The sequence below is a fragment of the Cupressus sempervirens genome, chromosome 7, assembly GCF_028749045.1.
Source record: "Cupressus sempervirens isolate cs-2001-9-10 chromosome 7, ASM2874904v1, whole genome shotgun sequence".
NCBI lineage: Eukaryota > Viridiplantae > Streptophyta > Pinopsida > Cupressales > Cupressaceae > Cupressus > Cupressus sempervirens.
Window position 1 is genome coordinate 883,277,862 of NC_143124.1, and position 15,692 is coordinate 883,293,553.

General features: G+C 32.3%; 1 pseudogene; it reads left to right on the top strand.

Moving 5' to 3' along the window:
* LOC149550308 (antimicrobial ginkbilobin-2-like protein) overlaps positions 1-15,460 on the top strand; it is a 37,131-nt pseudogene extending 21,671 nt beyond the window's left edge.
* The last annotated feature ends 232 nt before the right edge of the window (positions 15,461-15,692 follow it).

Sequence of the window (15,692 nt, forward strand, 5' to 3'; positions counted from 1 at the left end):
AAGTAGAGTTATCTAAGAGATTTCTATTGACTATTTCAAGTCCAAAATATTAGTCTATATGCCTAATCTATGCCCAAATCTATGCTTGAAATAAATGTCATCTAAATTTCATGCTCTTAAAACCTAACAAAATATCAAAATCATAGAATCAAACCTACACCAACTTGTATTTCTCTAAAGTAATTCTCCAATGACTATAGGAAGCTTGAAATTTGATATCCTGAGTCAAAATTATGGTCATTTTACCAAGACAAACTTTCTCCCATTTTGCATACTACTTTTTTTGGCCAAAATTTTTGACAGTATTAAATTTGATGGCTGTCATGGGCTAAAACTAAAAATGCTTTGCATTTTCTCTCAACATGGCCAAAGCAGGGTAAATTATATATCAAATTTTAGGGTGAGGCCAACCTAAATCCAATGGTGTGGTATATTTTTTCCTAGGAGGTCATTTCTATGAGCTCCCCCCCAAAAAACTCTCTTTTAAATTAAACATCCTAAAAACCATTTTGACCAACAATTTTACATGCCCAAAATCTACCAACATCTCATCATAACAATGAATCCAGAACCCTCAGATCTAAAATAAAATACTACAAAAGTCTTATATATTTCCCTTCCTTTTATTATTTCATGCATTCCCATGGATTCAATCTTGGGTCCCAACAATAGAACCATAGCTTTGATACCACTTGTAAGGATACTTGCAACCAAATATATTGTCATTTCCACATAACCCATACTAGATCTAAAATATACTTAAAATCTTCATGCAAGAGAGCGAGAGGGTAGATAAAATACCCACAAAAATGTGACACAAGATATACCTTGGGGAATCCTCATTGACAGAAAAACTTAGCCTCCAAAAGTATCCATCACAATGTATTATTTAGAAAAAATATCATTGCAATACAACCATTGAAGCCTTAAAATCCATAGCCACAACTAAGCAATCCATGTAAATAAGCATTTATGCATACATCACATGCCATACTTCCAACCTTCACAAATTCTTACTTGGCTAATGTGTCTTTCTTTGTCTTGCTCAACTTTCCCTTTATTGCCTCCTCTTTTTTTTGCTTTTGCAATTACCATTGTGGTTCCTTTTATAGTATCAAGCTTCCACAAAACCACCAAGTGGTATTACATAAATTATTTTCTACCAAACCCCCTTGATCCACATTTAATATTGAACATTTTCAATTCTCCTTCCCCACTATTAAATAATTTTATCAAATATTATCACAATTTTACAATACAACATATCAAGAATATTTAATGGGAATCTCTACATGTTGCATGCCCATCTAGGTGCTCCTAGGTACAAAATTACATTCTAAAATAAAATAATATAGTATAAATAAAAGTATGTAGTGTGTGCAACACACATAATCTCAGAAAAACATATTAATAAAGTCCAATACAATATGTTAAATATATGCTACTATTGAACACACTTGTAAAAAAAAAACATCACCAATGATGAAATTCAAAACAAAACAATAGACCCAAATGAAAAATACCAAGTTTTAATGGAAAACCCAATAGGGGAAAAAAAAAAAAAGGGAAACCACAAAAGGAAGTTCACTACTTCCTACAAGACATAACACTTATAGATTGTGTTAGCTATTTTGGATCACTACCTCTAGCACTCTTCCTTGCAATGTTATTTCCTTTAGCTCACTACCTCCGGCATACTTCATAATGATACTCTATAGTTCTTTTATGCCACACACATTTGCAATAGGTTTGATCCCATATATATCCTCCCTAACAATTAATAGTATTTCTCCTAGTCAAGCAACAAGATATGTGTGACATGATACACCCAAAAACTATTATGGAGGAAGATAAACAATAATGGTTCAAACCAAAGACTAGAGAAAACCCTATCTTTTATGGTATACATCTCAATAGTAGTCCAATAATTGAATTATTATGAATACATATTTTAACTTTTCATAAACATCAAGCTAAATTTCTAATTGGTAGGAAAAAAAATCTTGGATATGTTTAAAACCAAATGGATTAGATAGCTTATAAAGATTCTAGAACCTTAACTAGATTAGGCTTTCTGAGGAAACAAATAATTACATTACATTGAACCAAACTTTTTAAGAATCTTATAAAGACATGGTGAATTAAAACAATCGCAATATAAGTCTTCCAAAAGAATTCTTAGCTCAAATCTATAGAAGAAAATAAATTATATAATAATATTAAATATCACCTTTTCTTTTCTTTATTTTTCTATTATACTCTGCTTTTGTTGTGTTTTTGTGTTTTTGTAGAGTTCATAAATTTACATAGATAATTTTTCAATGAATTACTTAATTAGAGAGAGGACATTAAGCTTAAATTGAGGCTATGTAAAATCATTAGTATACAAAAGAAGATGTAGAGAAGATAGGAAAATTGACAAATAAGTGGACATTTGTACAGTTAGTTGAACCATACTAAATTAAGGAAATAATGAATGTGTTAGAAGAATATATAGAGTAATGAATTAAAAAAAACCTCTCGTAAGGATAGTGAATGGCTGAAAATGTAATAAATGCCAGGTTTCATAGAGCACAAGACCATGCAAAAGTTACCAAATATTTTTTTACAATGGGGTTTCTAAAACTTGTAACTAGATGGATTTAAATCTCTTAGCTCAAAATTATTTTATGCAAATATAATCAATAATAGAAAATAATAGATCACACAAAAATGAACACAAGGCACCAAGATTTAACGTGGTTCACCCAATCCCTAGACTACATCCACCAAACAACAAGTCTAATCTTATTACAATCCAGTGATTACAACTAATTACAATTTGTAATCCCTTACAACTCAATACCTCTGCGAGAAGCAATTTTGCATCACAACATAATGAAAATACTTAACCCTAAACCCCTTTTATACAAGTATTTTATTCATTTTATGGTTACAACATGTCGGCCATATGTTGGCCATAATATGTTGGCTACCATGTCGGCCACGGCCCAAAAAAAAATTTTGGGCCGATGCCCCGTACCCCACTATTTATGAAGTATGTATAGTACTTTCCTGATCAATCACCATAATCTAACAATCTCCCACTTAGAGACTAATCTTGTACCAATACCACTACCACATGGGGCTCCCACTGGATCAAACCACCTTGGACTCTACTATTCTTTTATTAATGTTCAGTCTAAAAGACCAACTGAAGCTGAAGAGGAGTTTAGCTTCTCCCATGTTACAACCTTTGTCAACATATCTGCTGGATTGTCATTGGTATGTATCTTCTTTAGCTTTAACTGTCCATCCTCCAAAATGGACCGAATGAAATGGTACCACAATTGTATGTGTTTGGTCTTAGAATGTAGAGCTGAATTCTTTGCAAGATGAATGGCACTTTGACTATCGATGAACAAATAATTATCCTTCTGAGGATGTCCCAATTATTCCAAGAAGAACTGAAGCCATATCATCTCCTTGGCTGCCTCTGTAGTAGCAACAGACTCTACCTCTATATTGGATAGAGCATTAATCTTATGTAACCTAGAAACCCAACTCACGGCTACGTAAATACATAACCTGTAGTACTCTACTTGGTATCAATATCCCCAGCCAAATCTAAGTCAACATAGCCCTATAAATCAGTAGTAGAGCCTCCAAAGTGTAAACACTTATTGGATTTTCCTCTCAAATATCTGAGAATCCACTTGACAACATTCTAATGCTCAAATCTTGGATGACTCATATACCTGCTAACGACTGCCACTGCATGTGCAATATTTGACCTAGTGCATACCATAGCATACATCAAGCTTCCTACAGCTAAAGCATAGGGTACCTTGGACATCTTTTCCTCCTCTTCCTGTGTCTTGGGACAGATCTCCTTAGTCAATTTCAAATGACTAGGTAAAGGTGTGCTGACAGCTTTAGCATTCTCCATAGAAAAATGTTGCAACACCTTCTCAACATAATCAGCCTGAGATAGCGTCAAGGTTTCATTCTTTCTATCTCTGCAAATCTTCATACCAAGGATTTGTTTCGCTGCCCCCAAATCCTTCATAGCAAATGCATGTGCTAACTGGCATTTTAGCCCCTTAATATGATCCATGTTAGACCCAGCTATAAGCATATCATCAACATATAAACATAAAATAATGTAGCTATCATCATCCAACCTCTTAAAATAAACATAGTAATCTGAATGACACCTGTTATATCCATGCTCATGCATAAAACAATCAAATTTCAGATACCATTGCTGAGGTGCTTTCTTCAAGCCATATAAACTTTTCTTCAATTTGCACACTAAGTTCTCCTTACCTTTGACCTCAAAACCCTGTGGCTGAGCCATATATATTTCTTCATCCAAACCATCATGAAGAAAGGTTGTTTTAACATCTAGTTGCTCTAAATGCAAATCTTCCGTAGCTACAAGACTTAAAACAATCCGAATAGAAGTCATTTTAACAACAGGAGAAAATATCTCATCAAAATCGATTCCCTTTTTCTGTGCAAATCCTTTTACAACTAACCTGGCCTTAAATCTTTTCTTACCTCCTTTCTCTTCTTTCAACCTATAAACCCACTTATTCTGTAAAGCCTTTTTACCTGCAGGCAACTTGCACAAATCCCATGTCTTATTTTTTAGCAAAGAGTCCATTTCATCTTTCATTGCAGACTCCCACTGAATCTTAGTATCCACCGGCACAAATTCATCATAGCTTTTAGGTTCACCAGCATCAGTGAGTAAAATAGAATACAAAGAGGGAGAAAACCTTTGTAGAGGTCTAATTTACCTCGTTGACCATCTAACATTCACTGGTGTGTGTGGTATTTGTGGTTGTAGTTGTTGCACATCATGAGGAATGGCTAGAACATTAGCTTTTGGAGTATCATCTAGCACCACATAATCATCTTCTGTCTTCTCATGTTGCTGCAACAGATCTTTGTACAACACTTTTTCATTGAATATGACATCCCGACTTCTTATAATTTTATGATTTTCAAAATCCAAAAGCCTATAACCAAATTCATTAATTCCATATCCAACAAAGACACATTTTTTTGATTTAGCTTCTAGCTTGGTTCTATTTCCAGAGTCTATATGAGCAAAAGCTTCACAGCCGAAGGTCTTGAGAAAAGAATAACTCACCTTCTTACTAGTCCATGCTTCCTCTAGAATACCATAGCCCAAAGGAGTAGAGGGACCTCTATTAATCAAATATACTGCAGTATTGATAGCCTTCACCCACATGTGTAAGGGCAACTGAGCATGCAACCTCATGCTCTTTGCACGCTCCATTATAGTCCTATTCATGCATTTAGCCACTCCATTTTCCTGTGGAGTCCTTGGAACAATTTTTTGTCTACGAATACCATTAGTGGAGCAATAATCTTCAAATTCATGACTGCAATACTCACTCACCACCATTATCAGATCTAAGATATTTTAATTTCTTACCAGTCTCATTTTCAACCAAGCATTTCCATTTCTTAAAAATTTGAAATACATTAGATTTCTGTCCAAGGAAATAAATCCATACTTTTCTAGTTGTGTCATCAATAAATGTAACATAATAATGAGAGTCACTAAGGGAAGATACCTGAGTGGGTCTCCATACATCTGTATGCACAAGCTCTAATTTCTCCTTTTTGTTTTCCTTCCCAGTCTTTACAAAACTCACTCTCTTTTGTTTTCCATACACACAACTTTCACAAAAATCCATATTCACACATTTCAAACTTGGTAAAACTTTCTTTGAATCAAGTACTTTCATACCTTTCTCACTCATGTGCCCAAGTCTATTGTGCCACAACGTTGTATCAGAATCTATAGCAGCTATTTGTTCTCCTTGCTCAACTGCAACAATTGTTCTTGAACATTCATTTTTCTCTGAAAAAATCAAAGTAGAAGGAACAATATGACCTGTACAAAGATATAAGGTGCCTACTTTCACACCTTTTTCTACTACAAGGGAACCTTTTGAAACCTTTCAATTTTTATCATTAAAAGTAACTACATGACCCTCATCACCGAGTTGCCCTGCTAAAATTAAATTCCTACTTAGTTTTGGAACATGTCTTACCTCATGTAGTAGCCAATGATTTCCATTCTACAACTTAATCTTAATTTTTCCCTTTCCAACAATTTGACAGGGTTCATTATCCCCCAAATAAACAAGTCCAAAATCCCCTTGTACATAATCAATGAAATAACCTCTATGAGGTGTAGAATGAAATGAAGCACCAGAATCTAAAACCCATGAATCATCAACATTTCTAAAGACAGAAGCAAAGCATCCTCTTTGGATTTTTTACTTACCACATTTGCCTCCTTGTCTCCATCTCATTTATCTCCTTCATTTTTCTTTCGATTCCAACAATCTTTCTTTTTATGACCTGGTTTGCCACAGTGCCAACAGTCATTCGGTCCTCTCAATTGAGACCTCTTCCCCTTTGACTTTCCTCTTGATTTCCCATGATTTCTAGAGTTATTTCCTCTCTCAGTTGTTCTACCTCTGCTTTGTGCATTCAAAGCACTTCCTGATGTAGATCCACCTGAGGATTTTCTACAAGTTTCCTCACTTAAAATAACACCAATCACATCATCATATTTTAGGGTACTATATCCAGGAACAGAATTATTCACAGCCATTACCAAGCCATTCTAGCTTTCAGGCAAAGAACACAAAATCAAGAGAGCCCTAATTTCTTCATCAAAATTGATACCCACAGAAGATAATTGACTAGTTATAGTATTAAACTCATTTAAATGATCTGCAATAGATCCACCTTCTGCCATTTTCATATTAAATAAATGCTTCATGAGAAATACCTTGTTTGAAGTAGAGGGCTTTTCATACAGTGTCACTAGGGTTTTCATCAAATCTTCTTTCATCTTTGCTTTTGTAATATTAAATGCCACCGATGGTGCCAGGCATAACTGAATGCTTCCGAGTGCCTTTCTGTCCAAAAGATCTCATTTAGCCTCTGACATAGTTCCCTGATTCTTGGCTTTGCCTTCCAACGGCTTCCATAAATCCTTCTGATATAGATAGTCTTCCATTTGCATCTTCCTTAACTAGAAGTTCTGCCCATTAAACTTGTCAACACTCAGCTTACCCTCATCTGCCATTGCTCCCACTCAACTGTGAGACTCCCACTCAACTGTGAGACTTTCCTGCAAAGGATAACTGAAAGACAACCTAGCTCTGATACCACTTGTTAGGATAAACCATGGACAGAAATAAAAACTATATGCAAATATAATCAATAACAGAAAATAATAGATCACATAGAAATGAACACAAGGCACCAAGATTTAACGTGGTTCACCCAATCCCTGGGCTACATCCACCAAAAAACAAGTCTGATCTTATTACAATCTAGTGATTACAATCCGTAATCCCTTACAGCTCAATACTGCCGCAAGAAGCAATTTCACATCACAACATAGTGAAAATACCTAACCCTAAACCCCTTTTATACAAGTATTTTATTCATTTTAGGGTTACAACATGTCGACCATATGTCAGCCATAATATGCCGAATACCATGTCGGCCATGGCCCAAAAATTTTTTTTGTGTCGATGCCTTGAACCCCACTATTTATGAAGTATGTACAGTACTTTCTTGATCAGTCACCATAATCTAACAATCCCCCACTTGGGGACTGATCAGGCTCCACATTAAACAACAAATTTTTGTTTGTGTTATGTTTGTTGGAATGTCATAATTTCTACCAACCACTATTAAACATTTTCAAAAAATTCCAACACTATCACTAACAAACAATTTTGACACAGACTATCAATAAACCAACCTCCACATTTAATATGAAAACTTCTAACATTGTCCAAACAAACTCTTCTCTTTCATATTATTCACATGTAATTTAAATGCAATAGTTTACAATCTAGAATGTTATAAATCCTCTATAAAAGTGTAATTGTATTCATCATTTGTCTAAGACATTAAAAATTAAGCCTGATTTTGTTGTCAACAACACAATATTTTCTTCTATGTTTTGTTTTATTTTCCTTTTCCTCTTCCCACAACATTGTGGTATAAGAGATAGGCTCAATAAAAGATTAAAAATCATTTTTATTTGTCACAACCAGAAGATCATTGAGAATGTGTAGTAGCTATTAATTTGTAGATTAAGGACTAGCCCAATCAAAGAATTACAGATCATTAAATGAAATACAAGATTGTGTATTATTGCTAAAGATATAGATATTATTAGTTGGAAAGAGTCATTGGTTGTATGAGTCAAGAGGGAAAAGATTGTTGTTATAGAAGGTGAAAAAATAAATCTATATAAATATTGGAGATAATATTTAAAATAAAATAAAAAACTACTTGATGTAATTTGATTGATTGTTTTTGAAATATTAGATAGCAGCCAAATAGATGGTGGGCTAGCCCTAGAGTGCAAAATAGGTTGTAGGTTAGCTAGAGGTTACATCATAGTCAACTAACTAATATCCACTTTAAACTTCAAAAAATGCATAATGTCCATAACCGAATTAATAGTACTATTAGTCCTTAAATACATAATCTCTAGAAAAGACTAAGAAATAAACTAGCACGATTTAAAACATCATTTCTATTAGTGTATTACTCCTTAAACACTTTGATTGATTGATCATTAGATATAGTTGAAATGGGTTATAATTAACCCCAAGATGAATCCACTTTAATTGGTGATGAAAAAACAAACATAGAAATTAGATGCTACTTTAAAGTGATATTGATAGTACTTGAAGAAAATAACTTTAGAGATATGATAGTAGCAAAGTAGATTGGAAGAGAAAGTAGTTTTCATTGATTAATAAATGAGAGTGGAATTTCCTCTATATATAGAGGTCTTTACATATTTCTAGAAATAGATTAAGATCTTATTTTCTTCACATGTGGATTGAGATTGATAATATAATGGGATAGAACTTGGATTTGATTGCACTGCTAGCTAGGAGGTTTAACAAACTATCATTTAGTTTGGGGACAACTACAGTTTAGTTATAACAAGTGACAACATTGAAGTGAGAATATTAATTATTCCAATACCCTCCCTCAATCTCTACCTCTAGTGCCTTTTCATGTGGGAGAAATTATTATAAGAAAGATATCAAAGATCAACCTCTATGAGATACAACATGGTTCTAAGTTTGAGAAATTTGATAATAGACAATGCTTTGGTAAATATATTTTTAATTTGATGTTTAGTGCCACAAAAGTGTAGGTCTACCACTTCATTCTCTATTAAGTCACAAACACAAAGATGATGAACTTCAATGTGCTTGGACCTAGCCTGATATAGAAGATTTTTGGCAAGCTTGATGGTGCTTTGATTGTCATAGTATATGGTATTTGGATGAGTTTGTTGATGATGTGACTCTTCAAGTGGTCTTCTAAGCCATAGAGATTCTTGAGATTCCTTTGGTGCACCAATATATTTTTCCTATTTTGATGATAGTGGCACTTTTGATTGCTTCTTGTTGTTCCAAGAAATCGGTATGTATCAAAGATGAAAGATGTATCTTGAAGTTATTTTTTTATCATCATTATCTCCTACATAATTAGAATATGTTTCACCCACTAGAGTAGATACTCCTTCGTATGTGTAATCAACACCAAGCATGAAAGTGTTGTTTATATACCTCAAAATCCTTTTAGGAGCTTTCCAATGATCAAAATGTGGATTTTTCATGCACCTGGATACAACACCAACTACACATCCAATAGCTAATCTAGTTATGATAAGATATAAAAGGCTTCCAACAAGTTCCTTATACAATTTTCTATCCACCTTATTTTGATTATAATAAGCACTTAATTTTTTAATCCTACTTCACATGGTTTATTGGATGGTTTAAAATCACTCATATTAAACTTTTTCAATACATCAATAGCATATTTAGTTTGAGAAAGCATTCAATCCTCAATTCTTCTTTCCAAACTAGCATACCCAATAAATAGTCCATGAATCCTAGACTAGTTATTTCAAAAGTTTTCTTGAGTTGTTTCTTGGTGTCTTGAATACATTGTTTGATCTCCTATAATGATTAGATCATCCACATACAAAATAATAAAATAATTATGTCATTTTTATTCTTTACATACTCATCTAGATCATCTTTTCTTCTTTCAAATCCATCTTATATAAATAATTCATTTATTTTAGAGTACCATGCCCTTGGAGCTCATTTAAGACCATACCATGATTTTCTCAATCTACATACTAAATGTTCTTCACTATCTTTAACACATTCTGGTGGTTGTTGGATTTAAATTTCTTCTTTTAAATCACTATGTATAGAAATGGACATTTTACATCAATGTGGAAAATTTTAAGGTCTGGAACCTGTATGATTGGAAGTAATGAAGGTCATTCGTCATAAGTGTTTGAATGTTTTTGGCACATGTGTTCAATATTTGGAAACCAATGGACTAATAAATAAAAATTATTATTAAAATATGTTTTATTAACCCCTCTTGGATGTGAGTTAGGGTTATGCCCTCTTTTAAGGGATTTGGAGGTATTTTGGGCTCATTCCAAAACTTGATTTTTGCTCATTGCTTTGTTGTTCTTTAGTGGCTGCCAAACCTGTGGAGAAGGAGACCCAAGGACGGGAGTTTGCAGGTTTCTAGGAAGGCTAAGGGAGTTTAAAGCCATTCCATGTGCAAGCTCATGCAGAGTTTGCCCTTGTGCTGAACAATGCAGATTTGTTGGTTTTTCGGGTGTGTTTTTTGTAAGAGTTTGTAAGAGTTCCTTCATTATGAGAATTAGACCTCTCTCACTATTTTGGACACAAACTTCTAGTACGGCATTGCAAACATGACGAAGGAGATAAACATCCACATTGATGTTGTTGCTAGGGGTGTGGTAGTAGATCTATCAAGCAAGGCCCCCGCCAATCTTATCAAATTCACCATGGGATTATTTGATATCATTTCTTTGAAATGTGAGTATCTATGCTATAGAAATGTGTTTGAGGGACATGTCCATAAAAGACTACACTGCCTACCTTTCAAATGGAATTCAGGAGGTCTTCAACTTGTCTAGCTAGAGAGTTGATGCTCAAGTTTTCATAAATCATAAACATTGATTGACTATGTTTCTCTAATTAAACACATTGTTACATTTTTTTAAAAAAATCATATAAAAGAAATTTAAAAAGACACTAGAATATATTTGAGAACTCTCAAACTTGAGGATGCCATCTATTTATAAGACTACTTAAATCAAATAAAATGCATTTTTCTCCTTGTGCTAGCAAGATTTTAGCATGCATTTTTGATGCCTCAACTTCCAAGAGTCATAACATTTGACTTGGAAGTGAGTTTTGGCTCAAATTTCATAGGAAACTGTGTGAGGAGGAGTGATCAAAATTAATTTAATAATAAATCTCAATTTAATTGGTGACAATTTCAATATTTTTTCAGTAGCCTGCAATATCATCTTGGCCTTTGAAATTGGCTTTTTGTGTTTTTTTTCCATTTTTTTAAGAAAGATGTTTTTGTAATAAACTGGAAATCATATTCTTGATTTTGTAGATTAGTTGGCAATTCATCTTACCTTATTTGGGGGCTTTTCTTGGAGAAAAATAGGATTCATAGGATGGATTTTGAAAATTACGCAAAAAAAATGGAAAATTTTGTTTTTCCCAAAAATCTGCTAAACATGGTAATTTTTGAATTTGTAATAAGTATTTGTTTTCTTTCAATGTAGAGGTAGAGTAGAGTGGGAAATTTTTAATGAAGAATTTTGCATTCTGAACTTCCATGTTATGTAATTTTCTGAGTTATTGCTTTGAAGGGTTTGGGCTACATCAATTTCATTCAAGTCAATTCCCTCTTTCTAGATGTAGAGGTGAAATTGTTATTCTTTTCCATCTGTAGGCCTGCACTTCTTTTCCCTATGATTAGGCATTAGTCCCTTACACAGGATAGATGAAAATGATGAAAGAAAAGGAATTTTGGAATGAATCTAGGCTTTTGAGAATATTGTTACAATGGGTGCTAAGCCAAACCAAATCTAGAAAGAAGGGAAAGACTATCTAGATATTGTTGTAATGGAAGTATAGCATATCAATAGTCATGGAAAAAAGAAATCAGAAATTTCTCTTCACAGTTGGTAATTTTCCACTTCTAACCCCCACTAACCATGTTGTACTTTTTGTTGCATAGTATCAAGAAGGAAAAAATGAACTATAAATATCAATTGATGATGTTGCAAGGATTAAAATTTTAGGGCCACTGAATAGATTGCATGACACAAGAATTTCAATGCAGTACATGTGCTTGTGTAGAGCTTTCTATACTATAGGTTCATCAGAAAGAGTAGTCCATTCTTCGCTCATACCTACACTTCCCTTTTTCTAGGTGTAGTACAAAATTGTTCTGCTACACACAACTTATATTTTCTCACACGTGCTTTTCTCTTTTGCATGTTTCTATACATGTGTGAAAAATTGGAAACACATACTAACACATGGACTCTCTCACAAAATACCTCAAAGAAAGGTGGTTTTGAGATTTATATGAAGGTTTGAAATATATTAGACCATATGGATTGACAACCAAAATGTCTATAAAACCATCAATACAACACTTAAATTTAGTAAATTTTTGTTATAACAAGTATAATACTTTATTTAATAATATAAATTTATATTATTTTTTAATATATATGATATATATGTATCATAAATATATATTAGTTTATAATATAAATCTTTCAATTTCATTTATTATATAGTTTATTATTTTAGAATATTTTTAAAATAAAATATTCTAATTTTAAATGATTGTCTTACCAATTCAAAATATTAGTATATATTATTTAGAAACTTTCTTAGATTTTGAAGTAGTTGATAGCAGCCAAAAAGATGGGGGGTTGAACCCAAATTTACTAATAAGGTTGAGAACTAGCCAAAGGTTACCTCCTAGAAGTCTAGCCTATACTAACATTAAACATCAAAAACCATAAAACTTTCTTAGTTAGTTTGATTTATATTACTAATTTATAGTTATTTCTAATTTCTTTATTATTTTTATTACAAATAAAAGTTTGTATATTATTTTTATTGATTTAATATATTTTTTGGAATCAAAATTATTTAGAAAACTTGAAAAATATTATTTATAGTTTTATTATATATTGATTAAATATTTAAATTTTAAAAAATATTAAATTAAATTGACAATTAATATGTGTACTAAAACATAAATTGAAATGCATCAAATCATTAAAAAAACCTATGCCAAAATAATAGGGAAACAAGATGGACCTTTGTGAAAGTATAATGAAATCTTGCATATTATAAGTATAGTATTTTTTTTTTGAGTGAAAAATGTATAGGTATATAATATACAAATGAAATAAAAGGTAATAGCTACTAACTATTATTAGTTTAGTAATATAGCATGCTCTTAATAGCTCAACCCTGATAACTTGTACTATCAGAACTACATGCAATCTTATGATACATACATTCAAAGACAAGAAAATGGATGTTCATTCTAGGTTTATGAGAAAATATAAAACAATACAAAACTGATAGTTTTCCACAATTCCTACCTTCACTTTAACGTTCACTATTATATAGTTTCAATTTTGATATAATTTTCATATTTAGTGTTAAATAATATTTTATAATTACTAAATATTTAATTTTTTAATATTTTCAAAAATAGCAATCATCTTTTTTACCTTTCAATATATTTTATTACACTTTATTCAGTTAGTTTTATTTTTAGAAATTTAAATAAAACTCTAAATTATATCATATAGCTTATTTTTATTTTTTAATATTGTACTTAAAATAAAATTTACATTGCAATAAGTAAATTGTTTGTTACTTTTTTAATGCAATATATCAATATTCTTCTATTTGTATATTACTTTGTCTATTGAATTTTGATTTTCAACATCTCTTACTTTATCTTTAAGTGAAATATTCTATAAGTGGGAATTTCAATAATTGTAATACAAATATATATTTTTTAATTTTATACCTTAAATTTCTTTCTAGGAAAAAGAAAACTAAAACTATTAGGGAAAAATATCAGAATTTTCGTCAATAGATTTTTCCAAATTTTAAAATAAAACAAGTGCCACGTAGTGGCTTGTATTTGCCGTAGATTATAATAATCTTAATTGATTAGAATAATAAAGTAAAAAAATGATAATATCAAATATAATTTTATTAATAATTGATTAGTATTTGATACATATTTTAGATGAAATTTTTAAATTAAAAATCAAAATTTCAATTTACAGAAATTAAAAAATTGTTAAAAAAATAATTTTCAATTTATTACATAAATGCAATGATACTATTATAACTTATAACTTAATTGTATTTTTAGTATACACTAATATTTTATTTTACTATAGATAACTTAACATTTATATAAAAAATATATTAAGATATACAAATTTTGGCCTACTTAGCCTCATAAAAAAATATTTGAAGAAAGATATAAATATTATATTTTAACCTTTTCATTCATTATTATACCCTTTTTGAAATGTTATATTTTAATATATATATATATTAGTTAATAGTGATCTTTACAAAATAAAGTATTTAAAATTTAATATAGTCGAATACTAAGTGAGAGGTGATAAAATTAATACTAACAAACTCAAAACTAATGCTGAAATTTCGGGTAATGCTTCCAGAAAATTCACTACTATAAGACCCCAACTACAAGAGCCAATCAAGTTTAAATAAAATATTTTAAAAAAATTGAAATACGAAATATCTCATATATAAACATGTAACGTGGCTAAGTACTCCAACGGCTCCCAGTTCGACAACAACCTGCAGGAGCTCTTGAAAACTCTTGACGGAGAACGCAGCATATAATGCCGGCTTCGGTGCTTCCGTTAGTGGGCAGAAGGGGTCGAACCAGCTGTCTGGGCGACTGCAGTGCAGAGGAGATTTGTCTCCCGCCGACTGCCAAACGTGCTCAGCGAGGGTAGTCAAGGTCGTCCACCGTGACTGCCCAAACGCCATTGGCGCACGTGTCCAGCTGGAGCACTGCTTCCTTCGCTACGAAAATTATAACTTCCTCTCAGATTTAGACACTGCCCGCTGGTACGACCTGGTCAACGTCAACGAGAATAGGGACGTCCACTTTGATGCTGCTGTTAGGGATCTGTTGGCAGATCTGTCGAGCAGGGTCCCCGCCAGTCCTATCAAGTTCGCCATGGGGTCGTCTGTTGTTGTTTCTTCCACTTCGAACGTGAGCATCTACGCCATGGAGATGTGCTGGCGAGACATGTCCATGAAAGACTGCGCCACCTGCCTTTCCAAGGGATATAAAGAGGTCTTCCGCTTGTCTAGCCAGAGAGTCGGTGCCCAGGTTTTCATGGGCAGCTGCACCCTGCGCTATGAAATCTATCCCTTCGCCCAGCACTATTAGATTCTTTGAGTCTCATTCAATTTGTTTCTTTTAATCGAGGTGATTCATCATACAAATAATGGCAGGCATACCTTCCTAATAATTCAATTGTAATAAAGATTGCTGCATGGCTTTCACAATTCTTTAGAGATGAATTGAGTTGAAACGTGGTAAGTGTGAAAAATCAAACTATTGCAGTCACTGATTATTAATCTCCTATCACAAATGATTATTAAACTGCTGAAAATAAATTCCCAGCTAATATCGAAAAATAACACAACTGCAAC